Raw genomic sequence first — 15,555 nt, 5'->3', positions numbered from 1 at the left:
ATCTTTTCTGTGACTGATTAGTCAGGTGGGCAAATTGATCCTACACAATGAAAGCTAGAAACAGACTTTTTTGGGGCTGTCCTCAAAGCCAAGGCGGCAGAAGAAATAAGCTGCAACCTATATCTATATAGGTTACATAGTTATATATAGGATGGGGATCAGTCGTAACCAAAATTTGTCTTGGCTTGCTGTAACCCAAGATATATTTTCCTTTGAGGGTGTACGTCTCTTGGTGTGTGCTTTATGTGCACTGCTTCACTTTTTAACAGCTTTGTTTCCTTTTGTGTCAACAGATCTTTCAACTAAATGTGTTCCATCTCTCCCTCCCCTCTTTTTCCTCCTTCCCCAGCCTATTTTTAGCCTCTTATCACAGTTATTTCCTGCAGTAAATAGTTTCCTGGCATTGCTGCTGGAGCAGACTGAAGTTAAGAACTGGAGAGCACATTGTGGCACAGTAGGTGACCCAGCTGTGGGGGTGGGGAGAGGAGGAGGCCAGCAGCTGCAGGGCCAGAGAAAGCGCCCTACGTTTGGCTGTGATAGCAGGATGGGGCTACATTTCTTCTTCCTCTCTCTTTCCCTCTCCCAGCACTGGCGTAGGACACTGCTAGAACCTCAGATGTAGAATAATTCTTTCCAGGGTTTCCAATAATTCTTTATCTTGCTTTGGTCAAGGGGTGGTCTTCATTATTTTATCAAGAGAATTGCCTGTGCCCAAATGCCTTGTAGTGCAATAAGGGACCAGGAAGGGATACATCATGTTGGAAAATGGACTGAAATGCAATTAAAAATCTCAGTTGGACAGCCTCAAGAGAAAAGCAAAGACAGCAAAGGAGAAGAGCAGGCCTACAAAAAGCTGCTGCAGCATGACTTCCCAATACCAGCAGAGCAAATGGATAAATATCTCCAGTTGTAATTTTTAACAATATGGTCACTTAGTTAAAAATGAATACAAACAGTTTTTCAAGCTACAGGAGTCTGCAAGCCGTACAACTCTGGGATAATATTTAGTTTTATGAATTATTAGATTGATACAATGCCACTTGACAGCAAAGAAAATGCAAAATGTAAACAAAGCAGCATTAACACAACCAAAGTCCGGGTTTAAAGAAATCAAACACTAAAATGAAATTAAACAACAGTTAAAAGCATGGTGGAAGAGATTAAAGAGTGGGACCAACTTGCAACTTTCTAGGGAGTGCCACGTAAAAATTGCTTTTCCACATACCAGATAGTCAGACTTCCAACAATGGATTTATGAGAAGGTCATCTCCTGGTGATTTGAATAGAGACACTATGACAGACTCATTATGACAAGTGAAACTGATATCTGTTTCTGAGCTCCCGAGTTGCTGTTCTGCTTTGAACCTGTAACTTGTCTGCTTCTGTTTGAGTTTGCTCCATGTTGGAGAAATCTACAACTGGTATTGTAAAATTTTACTATATATGTTTATAAAGAAGTTAAATGAAGCCTCAGCCATCTGTGTTTACTTTTCTGGCACTGAATTTACGCTGCAAAACCCAACAGACTTCAACTCCCAGAACTCCCCAGAAAGAAAAGCTTAAAACTTAAAGCTGCCAAGGTTGAAAACCCCTGCTCTGAGACACAGTGGATTTAGCTAAAGTGAATAGATTTCAGTTAGATATTGGGGGTGGGGGGGAATCCTTATACTAAGAGCATTTCAGCAATGAAACAATGCTTTGGAAGTTATGGTTTTATCCTTTTCTTGGCATGGAAGCAAAAGCTAAATGGCTATAGCTTGGAAACAGCAATAGCACTTAGACTTATATACCACTTGCTGTAATAGTGGATTCCTAAACTGGGAAGGATGTTAAACAAGGCATTCTCCAAGCTCCACCCACCTCTTTATAGTGAAAGAGTCTGTATGTTTTGGAGTTTTCCATCACCGCTGATCAGATTTCTACTTACCCCCAGGTGTCGCCATTCTGTGGTTAACTCTGTATGTACCAACCAGGTCATGTAATTGTTCTGTTATTCTGATCTTCCATGAATACTTGCAGTGTATCTTTGGACCATATTTTTTTAAACTAAACTTGTGTACAGGAATACTGGCCTAGCTTTGAATTCTAGTAGTCTGGGTGTAAATTATTAATCTTTTATTACTATTAATTACCCTTTGCTGCAATTATCAATGGCATAAGGAAGGCTAGAACAGGAGAGTTACTCCTGTTTCATAGAATTGCAGCCTATTTACATGACATCAAGACATCAATTTTGCACTGGTAAGCTGGAAAATGTGTTTTTTTAATGCAACTAGAAATATATACATATATACAAACACTAAAGAGTAGCAGTACCTGCCATGAATTTACTGGATTGCTTTCCCTATTGCTTTTACCTTGCAGCAAATGCCCCTGAACTCAGGGTTTTTGAAGTTTTTCCCCCCTACTTCTCTCTGCACTGATCCATCTTATAAAACCCACTGAGATTTAGCGGGGGGGAGGAACCTCCAGTAGTACATTTTACTTTTTAATTAGAATGTTTCAGCATTTTTATAATAGTAATTATAAGAGAAAGGTTGTAATTCAGTTAACTTAACGATTTTTGCTAAGTACAGTGTGTTGTTCATATAGACTGAACTGTGCCACATGTGTTAGTTAGCATTTAAAATATTAGCATGAGGTAGATACGACATTTAAAAGCCAAAAAAAAAGTGTTATTACAATCAATACACCAGTGCTAAGAAAACAATGTGCTCCAGCGTGAATCCTTGTCTCAGGAACTTCTCTGGAGTTTTTCCCCCTCCTTTGCTGGTACTTTGCTTGTGTGGAGTGACCATTTAAAGTTACAATGGCACTGAAAAGAGTGACTTATGACCATTTTTCACACTTAGACTATTGCAGCATCCCCACAGTCATGAGAGGCCAGGCGAGGAGATGCGTGCGTCGATGTGAGTGATATTGAGTTGGCCACACCCAGCCAATAACATGACCACCAAGCTACGTCCACCATCTAAGCCACACCCACAGACCCGGTTGTTAAAAATTTGAATCCCACCCCTGGCTCCACAGATTGGTTTTCTGTTAATTATATGGACAAATAATCACCAGAGATGAATCCTGGTATATCTTTTCTGCTGGGTATTGCAAAACTATGAAAGTAGTTTGATTGGTATGTAGCTGCTACTAAGATAAAGAGCTGGAAAGTTGATCAAAAGTTGATCAAGAGATGCCAAAATGGCTTGATAAGCAAGATTAAGCTATGTGAGCTGAAAGTGTGAGTTGTTAATTTATATATAAAATGTACCATGAGAAATTGTAGCCTAGACAAAACTAGAGTTTGGAATGGGAGCATCTTTGGCAACCTCACACAGGCTGATGACTGGAAGCAAGTAAGATTTAAGGAATCTCTTCTTAACATTTAGAGTCCAAAAACTGAACTCAATATTATTATCTAAACATTATGCAATAGTGCTGATCCAGTGCAAGTAGACCAAGAATATGTTGAAGTAGTAGCAGACTTTTATTTCCCTAAGTTCAAAACTTCACAAAGGGGTGATGGAAGACAAGCTACAAAGAAATATCTGCAGTTTGGGAGAAAGATTATGATAGATCTAGAGAAAGTATTAAACTGAGAGACACACTGTAAGTATTGTTGCTCATTGTTATTACACGGCCAAGAAAGCTGGGTCAACAGAAAGCCTGTTGAATTTTTTTTAAAAAGTGGTGCAAGAGCTTTGGACCAAAACTATATATCATTAGACAAAGTAAAATTGGACTGCCTACTGGAAGCACTAAAAATGAAGTTAAAACTTAAACATTTTAAACATAAAATGTAAAAGCCCTAATGCCTAGGGAAATAGAAGACTATTAAGAGTTTGACAGAATATAAGGTGGCTAGCTACTATCACAGTTGACATAAGCATGAGCTTACAAGTAGCAGTTACCAAAAGACAGTCTTGGCAAAATGAAGCTAAGGTCATTTGGAAGCCACTGAACTAATATGACAATATCTCAAAGTCTTTGCTTTATTAATGCAATAGCAGATTTATGTCCCTTCTGAAAAGGAAAAAAAGTGATGGGTCTATACATGAGCTGTCTGGGCTACTAAAGTTACCAAGAGCAACATTTTCTATCTACAGGACAATAAAAATAGTCAAAGGGCTGTCCCAAAGACATGTAACACAAGCACCCATGCTTTGACCATTACAGGGCACTATGGGTCTCTGTTGCAGGACTTGCCCAGTGGAACATCGCTGCCTTCCCATAACATGTTAATGAGCCTGGGCATTGGTTAGAGCACTAGTTGAGCCTGTTCTGTAAGGGTGAAGAGGGCAGTTGGGGTTGGCTTCAGACATATTTTCTTTTCTTTTTTATTTATTTCTGTTACTTTTTGTTGATTTACATTTAATCCAGTGTTAGCCCCAAGAGTCACAGCTGCAAGTTGGGCGGCCATGCAAATTGATTAAATAAATAAATAAAATATCCCTGCCTTCACTAGAACAATTACTTGGAAAGCATATTTGGGGGTAGGTAAAAGAGCACTTAAGAAAAAGTCAAACTGATTCTCATTTGGCTCTGAAGATACCTCCTCGATCTGAACAGCTACTCCATAAAGGAACGAAGGAAAAATTAAAATTAGTCACCAATGGCTTTTAAAAAAATTCTTTGGCTATGCTTATATGTCACAACTCAAATAAAATTTAGGAAAACGTATTCAGCGGTCCCTATGATTTCAGGCTCTGTGGACCGATGGCAGTAACAGAAGTGGTGGCAGCAGCATGGGAGAGAAGATGATTGTGCACAAGTGGCGGGAGCATCCACACGCACCCCGCTGCTTGTGCAAATGGAGTTTCACACTCACACACTCACTGTTTCACACACTCACCGCTGGGGTTTGGAGACCCCTGTTCTTAATCACTAATCAGAAAAGGAAGAGTCTAATGTAGTGGTGGCTAACCTTTTTGGGCTCCTGTGCCAAAAATTGTGCATGTGCTTGCGCATGCTTGCTCACATGCCAGCACCCAGAAGGCAATGTGCGAGGGGGCCCCCACCTGCACGCGCAATCCCCCCCCCCGCCACCACCCCCTTACCTGCACTGTGCCTCCCAGCTGATTTTTGGCTGGATTTTCAGCCTCTCAGAGGCTCGAGGGAAGCTCCTGTAGCCTTTGTAGACCGAAACATGGGCCCGTTTCGTCACTTCCGGTATTTCCGGAAATACAGGAAGTGAAGAAACGGGCCTGGTTTTCAGCCTCCAAAGGCTGCAGGAGCTTCCCTCGAGCCTCTGAGAGACCGAAAAAGGCCTCAAACTGGCCGGAAATCAGTTGGGAGGTGCGCACATGGGCAGTGAGGTAAGTTTTCCTGGGCTCACGTGCCCACAAATGGCTCTGCATGCTACCTGTGGCATGCATGCCATAGGTTCGCCATCACAGGTCTAATGGAACACTGCAGAATATGGTGCTCTGCTTCTGTAAATATGCATATTTATCTTTACATATATAAAGCTTCTTTTTATCTTGTAGTGGTGCCAAATGACTGAAACATCAGGAAGAAAGCAGAATCTGGAAAAGTATCAGAGCCTGCAGGAGGAACTACATAAGTAAAATGAAGGCTAAAGTGTGTTTGCAGAGATGATAGAAGCATTTGCGTTTCCTAAGGTGGAATAGTGACTCCAATAGATCCCAGGAAGAACATCAGAGCTCTCTGTCCAGAAGAATTCAGTATTGGAAACAGCTAAGATACTACTCAAAATCCTCAAACTCCCAGGCTTCTAATAGAGGACCTGAGATTGAGGAAACTTCTTATCACCCATAAGGATGAGAACTGGACAACACAACACAACACAATAACACAACAACATAAACTTTATAAAATTTCTTTCCCACATTTTTAACCCTATAGATCAGAGGAGTCAAACTGGCGGCCCGCAGGTCAGATGCATAATGTGCAGGCCATACCTATCCTCCGCGAAGGGAAAAAAATGTCACAATATGTCACATGATGGCAATGTGAAGCAGCAAGTTGAAACCTGTGCTATAGATAATGGAGGTTTGGAAAAAGAAAAAAGAAAAAAAAAGACCACTAGATACAGGGCAAATCAGGCCAATTGAAGTACATGTTCATGTTGAAGATTGTCATGAGTGTGCCCCTAATTTATGTGTTTGTTTATTTTTATTCAAACAATGATGAATGGTAGTATAAATTCATATCTAATCAATCTTTTGCAAGCATGTTTTTACTGCACTGTCCTCTGAATGTTTTCATAGCTACTGGAATGCCATGATGTGCAATGTATTAATGGGTTAAATATACATGCCATAATCTTCTCCTGACATTTTCTGTTAAAGCACAGTTGAGACTTTGATGGATCATGTTTTACAAAATATGTCTGTATTATAATTGGCAGTTAGTGATAGATAACAGTAGCAGGAGGAATGCAGCTATGGAGGGGGGCCTACTTCATAATATAATATGCTATTCAGAAGATCTCAGCAGGTGGGTTGAGGTCAAGTCTCTGTCTCTTTCTATTGATCTTTCTCTTATGTAAGCAAGCATGGCTTAAATGAAACAAAGACTCAACTGGCTTGTATTAGTAAAGTTGCTCCTTTAGGGTTTTGTTTCACATAATGGGTCAAAGCCAAAAATGTGGAACCCCAGTCTTCTTTGATTCTCTGGCTTGAGGGACCATTGGCTTTTAAGTGGCGTGCACTGGAGGCTTTCTTGATGCATATTAGCCTTATGAACAATTTCCTGCTTTATTTCTCTAACCAATGGTGTATTCTTCATAACTAAGAAGGCAGGAAAGAAGCTGGTCATGCCAAAAAATAGCCATGGCATCATGAATAGTGCCCTGCTCTGAGCTCAGAGATTACGACATGCTGCTGATATGGTGATTTTTTTTATCCCCAAATCTGTAGTATTTGAATATAACTGAAAGCTCCTTGTTTCTGAAATACAGTTAAAAGACAGCAGTAGGACAAACATTGGATCTAAATCATTATATAGCATTTAAACATGTTTTAGCAATAGAACTAAGTACATCCTGAAAGCTATGCATTCAACAATACAGAGCTTCTTGTGAATTACTGTATCTGTAATTTAGCATTTCAACTACAAAACTATTTTTATATGGACAGCAATAGAGAATATATGGATCCCAGCAGAGGGTAGCAACTACAAGGAGGTATACTATTTTCTGAAAATAATTTCTGTATTAATTTTGTATTCTGAATTAGCTTTGAAAATGCAAGTATAATAGACGGTCTGAGAAGTATTAATCAAAGTATACAAAGTGATGACTTCCCATCGGAATTGGATCATGTCCTAGCATAGCTTGACTGACACAATTAACTTTTCTAGGTCAAATGTTGTCTATGGAGACTCTCAGTCATCCAGATCAGTTCTGATCCCAAAATGTCAGCCTATTATATGACCCATTATACAATTAAAGCTGGGCTGGCAGAGCTACTGTGAATCAGACATTCTTTCCATGGTCAACCTGGTCATGCATATCCTAAAATCCAGTTGACTGTCCCTCAAGCATTTCCTAGTTCACGGGTGGGCAAATAATTTTGCCAAGGGACCACATGAGAAAACTGGGACTGTTAAAGAGGACTGCCACTGCCACCCTGTCCTCTGCCAATGCCATACTCCTTGACACTGCCTTGTCCCCCAATGATGACACCTCATCCCCCAATGACATCCCCTGATGATGGCCCCTGCCCCCAATGCTGCTGATGCTGCAGGCTGGACAGGGGCAGTTGAATGGTTGAATGTAGGCTATGGGCCGTAAAATGCCTAGGTCTGTTCTAGTTCCTAGCAAGGAAATGAAACTGGATTTAAAATAGACAAAACAGAAGGTATTGCTTTCAGAACATGAAACCAGAACATGAAACCATGTATATATCTGAAACACTGTCTATTGGCCATGACTTGCCTAATAGTAGAAGAATTATCTGATGCAGAAGAGCAGGGATGTCAAACTCAATTTCATTTGAGGGATGCATCAGGTTTGTGTTTGGCCTTGGGGGGCTGGGGTGGGCGTGGCCAGGGTGAGCATGGCCACTTTGACCCAAGTCAGTGACCCAAGTGCTCTCTCAGCAAAAACAGGCTCCAAACTCCGTTTTCAGCTGTGATGGCCTCCTCCACCCCTGTGCCAGCAAAAACAGAAGTTGGGAGTGCTGCCTGCAGCTCACGCGAACTCCCTTTTCACTGGCGATGGCCTCCTGCAATCCTCTGCCAGTGAAAACAGAGCTCGGGGGGTCATGCGCAGCCATCCTGAGCTCAGTTTTTGCTGGCAGAGGCAATGCAGGCAGGTCTTTCGCTGTTTCCAGGGTGGCCCCACGGGCCAGATCTAAGTACCCCATGGGCCGGATCCGCCCCCTGGGCCTTGAGTTTGACACACTGAGGTAATAAGATTAGAAGAAGCGAGAGAAGGTTCTGTAGTCCCTACAATGGCAACCCTTGACCTGGTTAATAGAGCAAAGGCTCTATGGTGCCAGATTCCAAAATAAGCAACTGTGTGACCAGGTGAATGTGCTAAAATAAAAACGAATATCACCATATCAGTTTGAAAAGCATTTTATTGCACTTCCTTGTGATGGAATAACTGCTACTGAAGATGTTAAAGGTCTCCTTACCACACAGTCATAATTGCAGCCTTTGAATTTTTTGACAGGCAGTTTCTAGGCTCAGAAACTAAGCAGAGTCAAGCCTGGTTAGTGATGGGATGGAAACCCTTCATGGAATATACCACAGCTTTTAGATAAATATCCCAGAAGAAAGCAATAGCGGAACACTTCTATATTGCCGCATACTATTTGCAGATGTGCATGAAATCACTGTTAAGTTGAACTAGACAAGAAGGAGATTTTATCTTCTGTGGTTGCTGCTGTTGCCCTAGTAACTACTAGTCTATTTCAAGATTAATGGGAGCAGACTCCTATTGTTGTTTATTCTTGCTAAATATGTTTCACCAGAACTTACATATTGGAGTTGTTGTTTGTTTTGGATATGTTAACACACTCATTTGAGGAATCTTTCTTGAAAATGGTTTTGCGCATCCTCAAAGACCAGATCATTTTATACATGGGGGGGGGGGGAGCAATTTGGCACAGTCATCAATTAAAGAGATTCTTATCCCAGCTCTCAATCTGTGCCATGTTAAATTCCAGAATAAATATATTTTATTTTACCTAATTTAGCTGAGTTCCATTCCAATGACCAGACTGCTAAGTAAAATTGTTGTTAAGTGAATATGTTACTGAAATTACTGGTTGCTACCCTCTCATTCAGATGAAGTTCTGAATTAGCTGTGACAGAATTTGTTGAGAGATGCATAAAATCTGGTCATAAGAGTAAAAAAATGAATTTTATTACTATTATGTTTGCAAATGGTTGCTAACCAAGGTAGTCATTAAACAAGGACTGGGTGTAAGATAGTTTTTTTTTACTATTGTGTGACTAGAGACATAATGTGGAATAAATATGACTTAAATTGACCTAAATAGATCTATGTCCCAAACTGCAAGACACAAAATCTAGAATAATTATATTAATGTTTCCTTGTGTATATTCAAAACAAGCTCATCTTGCTTTAAAAAAATATCCTATCACACCTTCACAGTTCATCTTTATAAGGGTTTAAAGTCTTGCTTAACTATCAACATTTTCTCCTATACATAGGAGATTTGCCATGATGTGGTACTGCACAGCACTTCCTCTATAGAGATGCTACATTTCATGAAAGCATGAAATGTAGCATCTCTATAGAGATGCTCTTTGTGAAGTTGTGATACCTATAGCAGCATATTGGGCATATGGGGGTTCGGGATCAACGAAGAAACCTCCTCAGATCCCCATATAACTTTTCATACACAACTTTTATATCTGTGTATTTTAGAAACTGCTAGATGCAGATACAGAGAAAGTGTGCTAATCATAGATGAGACTATAAGAAATAGTTTTACAACACTTGTTTCATTGCTTTCCTGGTGTTCATTTTGAAGGTGTTAGAAGAAACCTTCAAATTACTGGAAATGTAATTCTTGTGTAAATAAGAAAATGCAAACTCACATTAAACACTTGTAAATCAAGATTGCTTGGGACTGTAGCAGATAGGCATAAAAGAGATACATTATAATTGGCATGTGGAGTTTTATAGTGCATTATCTGTGATAAGTATTTCCCCCTTTGTTTAATTAGCTATTACATTGTAATTAAAAGCTAAAGTAGAATTAATTAATTCTGTAAGCTGGTTGTAGCTACAGACCAAATAGTAAAATTAATTAAAAATTAAAGTATTAGAAAGATAAAACTGAGCTAATGATCTTCTACCATTGAACATACTCATTAGTATGTGGACATAGGGATACATTTGATATGAAACACTGTGCTGTTTATTATTATTATTATTATTATTATTATTATTATTATTATTATTATTATTATTATTATTATTATTATTATAAACTGTTCATTATTACTAATCTATATCGGCATGTGGCGTTGTGTTGCAGTATGCACTTAGGTTCATCTGTCTGCCCTTCATTTTCAAGAGAGGCCCATCCTGGTTTTTCATAACTTTGCCAGCTAGTCAGTGTTTATTATCTTGTACTCACCTAGGGCTAAACTTTGCAAAGGACATTCATCACTGAGACCATAATAATTGCATTCTGCTAATTTTCTTTTTTTTAAAAGCTAGCTTTTCACAATAGGTTATTCCCAGTTTTTAATCTAGTTCAAGATCACAAGATCCTTAGGTTTCTCTTGTCTTTACCAAACTCCTCAGAATAACTTGTTTATGGAGATTCTCAGTCACCCAGGTCATGGTTGTCCCAAAGGTGCTTTTTTCAAGAGGCAACTGGACTTTCTGGATTTTATTTGAAGACGTTTCGCTTGGATGAGAAGCGAAACGTCTTCAAAGAAAATCCAGAAAGTCCAGTTGCCTCTTGAAAAAAGCACCTTTGGGACATTCAGACTAATTTGTTTCATATAGCACGGTTCCTTTCATTCAAGGACAAATATTCCACAATCACTGTAAAATGTTTTAAAACATTTTTGAAACCTACCTCATGAGAGTTGCATTGGGTTTTAGCTTTTTGTTGTTTCTGGAGAGGAAAAATGAAAATGTTTATTTGGTGATCATTGATTAATAAAGCTAATTAATACTTTCAAGCTGATTGTTATTTACTGGCCAAGCTGTTGGAGTTGGTCATAAATTACATCACTTAGTAAGAGGAATAGTACTAAACAATAAACAGGAATAGCCAAGCAATTTAAAGGATTGCAATTAAGGGTGGATGTCTGAGTGTAATTACAAATTACATCCCAAATTATATAAATTTGGTGCTGTTGCACCATGTTAATGTTACAATTCTTCCATGGGGCATTTTAAGTTTTCTTTCAGTATAGCTGCTGATTTGAATGGCAGGCATGGTGAAGTTGAAATTGAAGTTGCTGCACTCAACAATTCTAGGAAGAAAAAAAATGATACAAAAATTGGAATTAATGTTTTCTTATATTTCAGTTATTTTTTGCTTTAGGCTGTCCAGGATCTAAACTGAGTAGACTTGAATATAGGCTATACACACAGTATAAAAATTTAATAATAAAGGGTCAAGATTGGGGCACTGACAGAAAGGAAGGGAGTTTAATTTTTTTTAATAGCCACAAGCTATTGATGTAATATTTTTTTTAATTACTCCAAATCAGAATGCATCTGGAATTTAAAAAGCATAGAAAGAGCAAAGGATTACAAGCCATGAAATGTAGCCCAGTCTGGCCAAATGTCATCATGATTTTTAAATACTAATTTAGTTGGAAAAATAACCATTTCTCAATCAAAAAGCAAGCCTGAAATGAAGTGTACCATGCTTCCTAGTTTCTTTCTCACCATCACTTCTCTAATTAGAACAAGAGATCCCTTTATTGGCTTCTAATGTAGACAAATGATAGAAAGTCTCTAGCCACATCAATCAAAACCCAATGCAAGAAGGATGTTTTGTGTATCTAATCTGCAGTATTCAGGATCTCTCATTAAATTGTTTCCTCTTAGAGTATGCAAAGTACTGCATGTGCAGGGAAGTTGAAGTGTGTGTGTGTGTGTGTGTTTGTTTTCCCCCACCACATCCTATTCTGTCTGCCCTGTTGTATCCTTTCCCCTCCCCCTTTTCCAGCTATATCCTATTCCCATCTCCAGCGTCTTTATTGCTCATTTCTGGAAGTAACAATAGGATTGTGTATCTAATAGGTGCAGACTGTAGAGTCTTTCTGTCAGTGGGAGAGAAAGTTTGGTATATACAGAGGTGGTATTCAGCAGGTTCTGACCAGTTCTGAAGAACCAGTAGTGGAAATTTTGAGTAGTTCAGAGAACCAGCAAATACCACTTCTGACTGGCCCCACCCCCATCTATTCTCTGCCTCCCAAGTTCCAGCTGATCAGCTGGCTGTTCTTTTGTTGCCCTGCACAGGAGAACAGAGCTGGAAAGCAGTTTAGTGGGGTGGGGAGGGAATGGGATTTTTCAGTAACCTTCCCCCAGGAGTGGGGAGGGAATGGAGATTTTACAGTATCCTTGCCATGCCCACCAAGTCATGTCCACCGACCCGGTAGTAATTTTTTTTGAATCCCACCACTGGGTATATGTATGTGGGATACCACTTAATTTTAAGAGCAGGATACTATATTTTTTAGGCAATTTTAATCAGCACTGTGGTTAATAATAAAGTCACTCTCATGTTCTTTGTCAGAATTTCTTTTAAAAGGTACATATATGCAAGATATACATATATGCATATACTAATGTGGACACTTGCAAACAGTTATTAGAGAGGGGAAAAAATTTAAGAGTAGTTTCAACTGGAATGGACAGCCTTATCCTGGGACTGGCAAGGCAAGGAAGCTGGATATTGTTCAGATTTTTTGTTTATATTCCTTTGTTTTCTTTTCCATCTGTTCTTCCTTTGGGGCAGAGGATCGACTTACATTTGTGCCATCTTCCTTTAATGAATATGGTATGATTCTTTTGAAGTAGGTAGAAAAGAATAAGTTTGTTAGTAATGAAAGCTTTAGTCATTTATTATAGAAGTTCTGGTGTCAAACCAAGTTCATAGAAATGTATTTATAGTACTGCTAAGCTAAACACTTTACGAACACGAGCGTTTTTGTAGTTTTGAGTTTCTTGGTAACAGTAATTACCTGTTTTATATCCAGAAACACATTCAAAAGCCCTTTGTAGTTTTTGAAACTGCTTACAGTAATTGTTCCTTAGAAATTGTTTCCATCCAACATGGAGATAACAAAATAACAGAGATGGAAGGGACCTTTGAGGTCTTCTAGGCCAACCCCCTGCTCAAGCAGGAGATCCTACCATTTCAGACAAACAGTTGTCCAATCTCTTTTTAAAAACTTCCAGTGTTGAAGTACCCACAACTTTTAGAAACATGCTGTTCCACTGATGAATTTTCAAATTGTCAAGAAACTTCTTATTTCTAGGTTGGTTCTTTCATTGATTAGTTTCCATCCATTGCTTTCAGGTGCTTTGAACAATAGATTGACCCTGCTCTTCTTGTGGGGGTCTTTGAGATATAAAGAATCATCCAATACTTGTTTTTTATTTTGTTTTTATTTTGCTGTTGGCAGATGGTTAGCAATAGCACTTAGACTTATATACCGCTTCACAGTCCTCTCTAAGCAGTTTACAGAGTCAGCATATTGCCCCCAACAATCTGGGTCCTCATTTTACCCACCTCAGAAGGATGGAAGGCTGAGTCAACCTTAAGCCTGGTGAGATTTGAACTGCCAAATTACAGGCAGCCGATAGTCAGCAGAAGTGGCCTGCAGTACAGCACTCTAACCACTGCACTGTTGAGGCTATTCAATATGTTTCTTACATGACAAGTAAAATTAATTGGGGGAACATTCTCCAGGAACAATGTGCAGATGCCATAAATAAAAGAAATGTGGAATTACTCCAGAAATAATTTTATGCCATTCAGAGCTGTCAGAACTGGCTGCAGAAATCTGGATTAAAACTTCATGGGAACAAAACATTTGCTTTATTCCTGTCTAATGAATGTCCAGATTTTCATAGTTAAGATTTTGTAGCCGAATGGTCTGTACATTATAAATCTGTGAAAAACTGAGTGGAATATTAGGGGCCAAGCATATCTTATTTTCAGGGGTTCCTTGCTGTATGTATTTCTGTTTTTTATTTCGTATCTAATCTTTCAATCAGGTAACTCAAAACAGTGTCAAAAACAAATCAAAACATTTTTTTCATTTCTGCTCAGAAGTACATATTAATGTATAATATTTTCGATCTGATGGTTCTGCTATTTCTGTACTTCAAGTTCAAAAGAAATCTTGAAAAAAAAATCACCCGCATCAGTTGTCTTCAGTGGGTTACTTCTTGTTTTAATCTAATTCACTGTTTCTTTAATATCAACATATTAATTATAAGAAAGATCCTCTCTAAAACTCAGATATGTGAATTGGGCCTTAATGACCCCAGACATTTAAAAAAAATGTCATGTGTGAATAGTAACTCAAGATATGTCCTAAGTTCAAGTAGAAGCTCTAAGTGCTTTTCATTCTGTGGGAACATGGTTTCAGCTCTATAGACTTGTTAGGAAAATGTCTTGAATAATGTATGAGTGACTTAAACAGAAATTTCAAACATGACAAATATCTGTTGGAGAACTATAAAGAACCTCTGTATAATCTCAGACATTAGAGTCCTAGAAATGAAAAAACAAGCAGTCATTGCTTGAAAGATGAGAACGTTACCAGCTACACTTTTAACTATTGCCTGAAGAAAAATTTCACATAACTGTAAGTTTCAATTTGTTTCATATTAGTTGAAAAACAATTAAAGATGTTAGTCTTTAGTGTTTAGCTTCAGTTCTTTTGCACATTGTATGGTTATTTGTGGTCTTTCCTGACCATTTACTACATTTTAAATTTGCAAGCAACTAAATATTATTTTTATGGCATTTTGTGTAATATGTAGTGTATGCCAATAATACAATGTTGTTTCCAACAAAAATGTTTTCCAAGTCTTGAAAGAAAGAAATATATGGGAGAAAGCATTAAACTGATGATCATTCCTTTTCTTTAAAAAAAATGTGTCAAAGCAGCAATTGCATCATTTACTATTGTGTATTTGGATTCAGCCCTAGTATGAAATTTGAGATCTGATAAGTTATTTATGGCAAAGGTGGATAACAGCTCATGTAGTCTGACTATGAAACTAACTGGTATCATATAGAAAAATATTTAAATGCAATTGTTTAATTTCAGGCAAACTAGTAAGTACATGTGATTTCCTTATCAAACTAGTTGTCTATAGAATGTTTCCATGTTTTCCTATCATGAACAAAACACCAAATCAGCTATAGCCTCAGAACAGAAGGGGAAAATGTGGTAGCAATTTTCATGTAAGAGAACGGATGGATTTCTCCTCTGTTGTCCCAGGAATTCAGGATTAGAAGGGGTCAAAACTGCAGGAAAATAGATTCAAATTAGATACTAGTAGGAATTTTCTGATGGCAAGAGCTGTCAATTGGTAAAATAGTTTGCCTCACGAAATACATTTAGCAA

At 38.4% G+C, this 15,555-nt stretch overlaps 1 protein-coding gene across 1 annotated transcript in view; it reads left to right on the top strand.

The window, feature by feature from the left end:
- Positions 1-15,555, top strand: part of NAV2 (neuron navigator 2) — a 599,301-nt gene that overhangs the window by 171,600 nt on the left and 412,146 nt on the right. The gene's annotated exons all lie outside the window — the stretch shown is intronic.

The sequence above is a fragment of the Notechis scutatus genome, chromosome 1 (assembly GCF_049901735.1).
Source record: "Notechis scutatus isolate UNSWTSFEM ecotype Mainland chromosome 1, rNotScu1.2, whole genome shotgun sequence".
Lineage (NCBI taxonomy): Eukaryota > Metazoa > Chordata > Lepidosauria > Squamata > Elapidae > Notechis > Notechis scutatus.
Note: the sequence above shows the minus strand (reverse complement) of the source record. Positions and strands in the feature narration are given on the sequence as shown.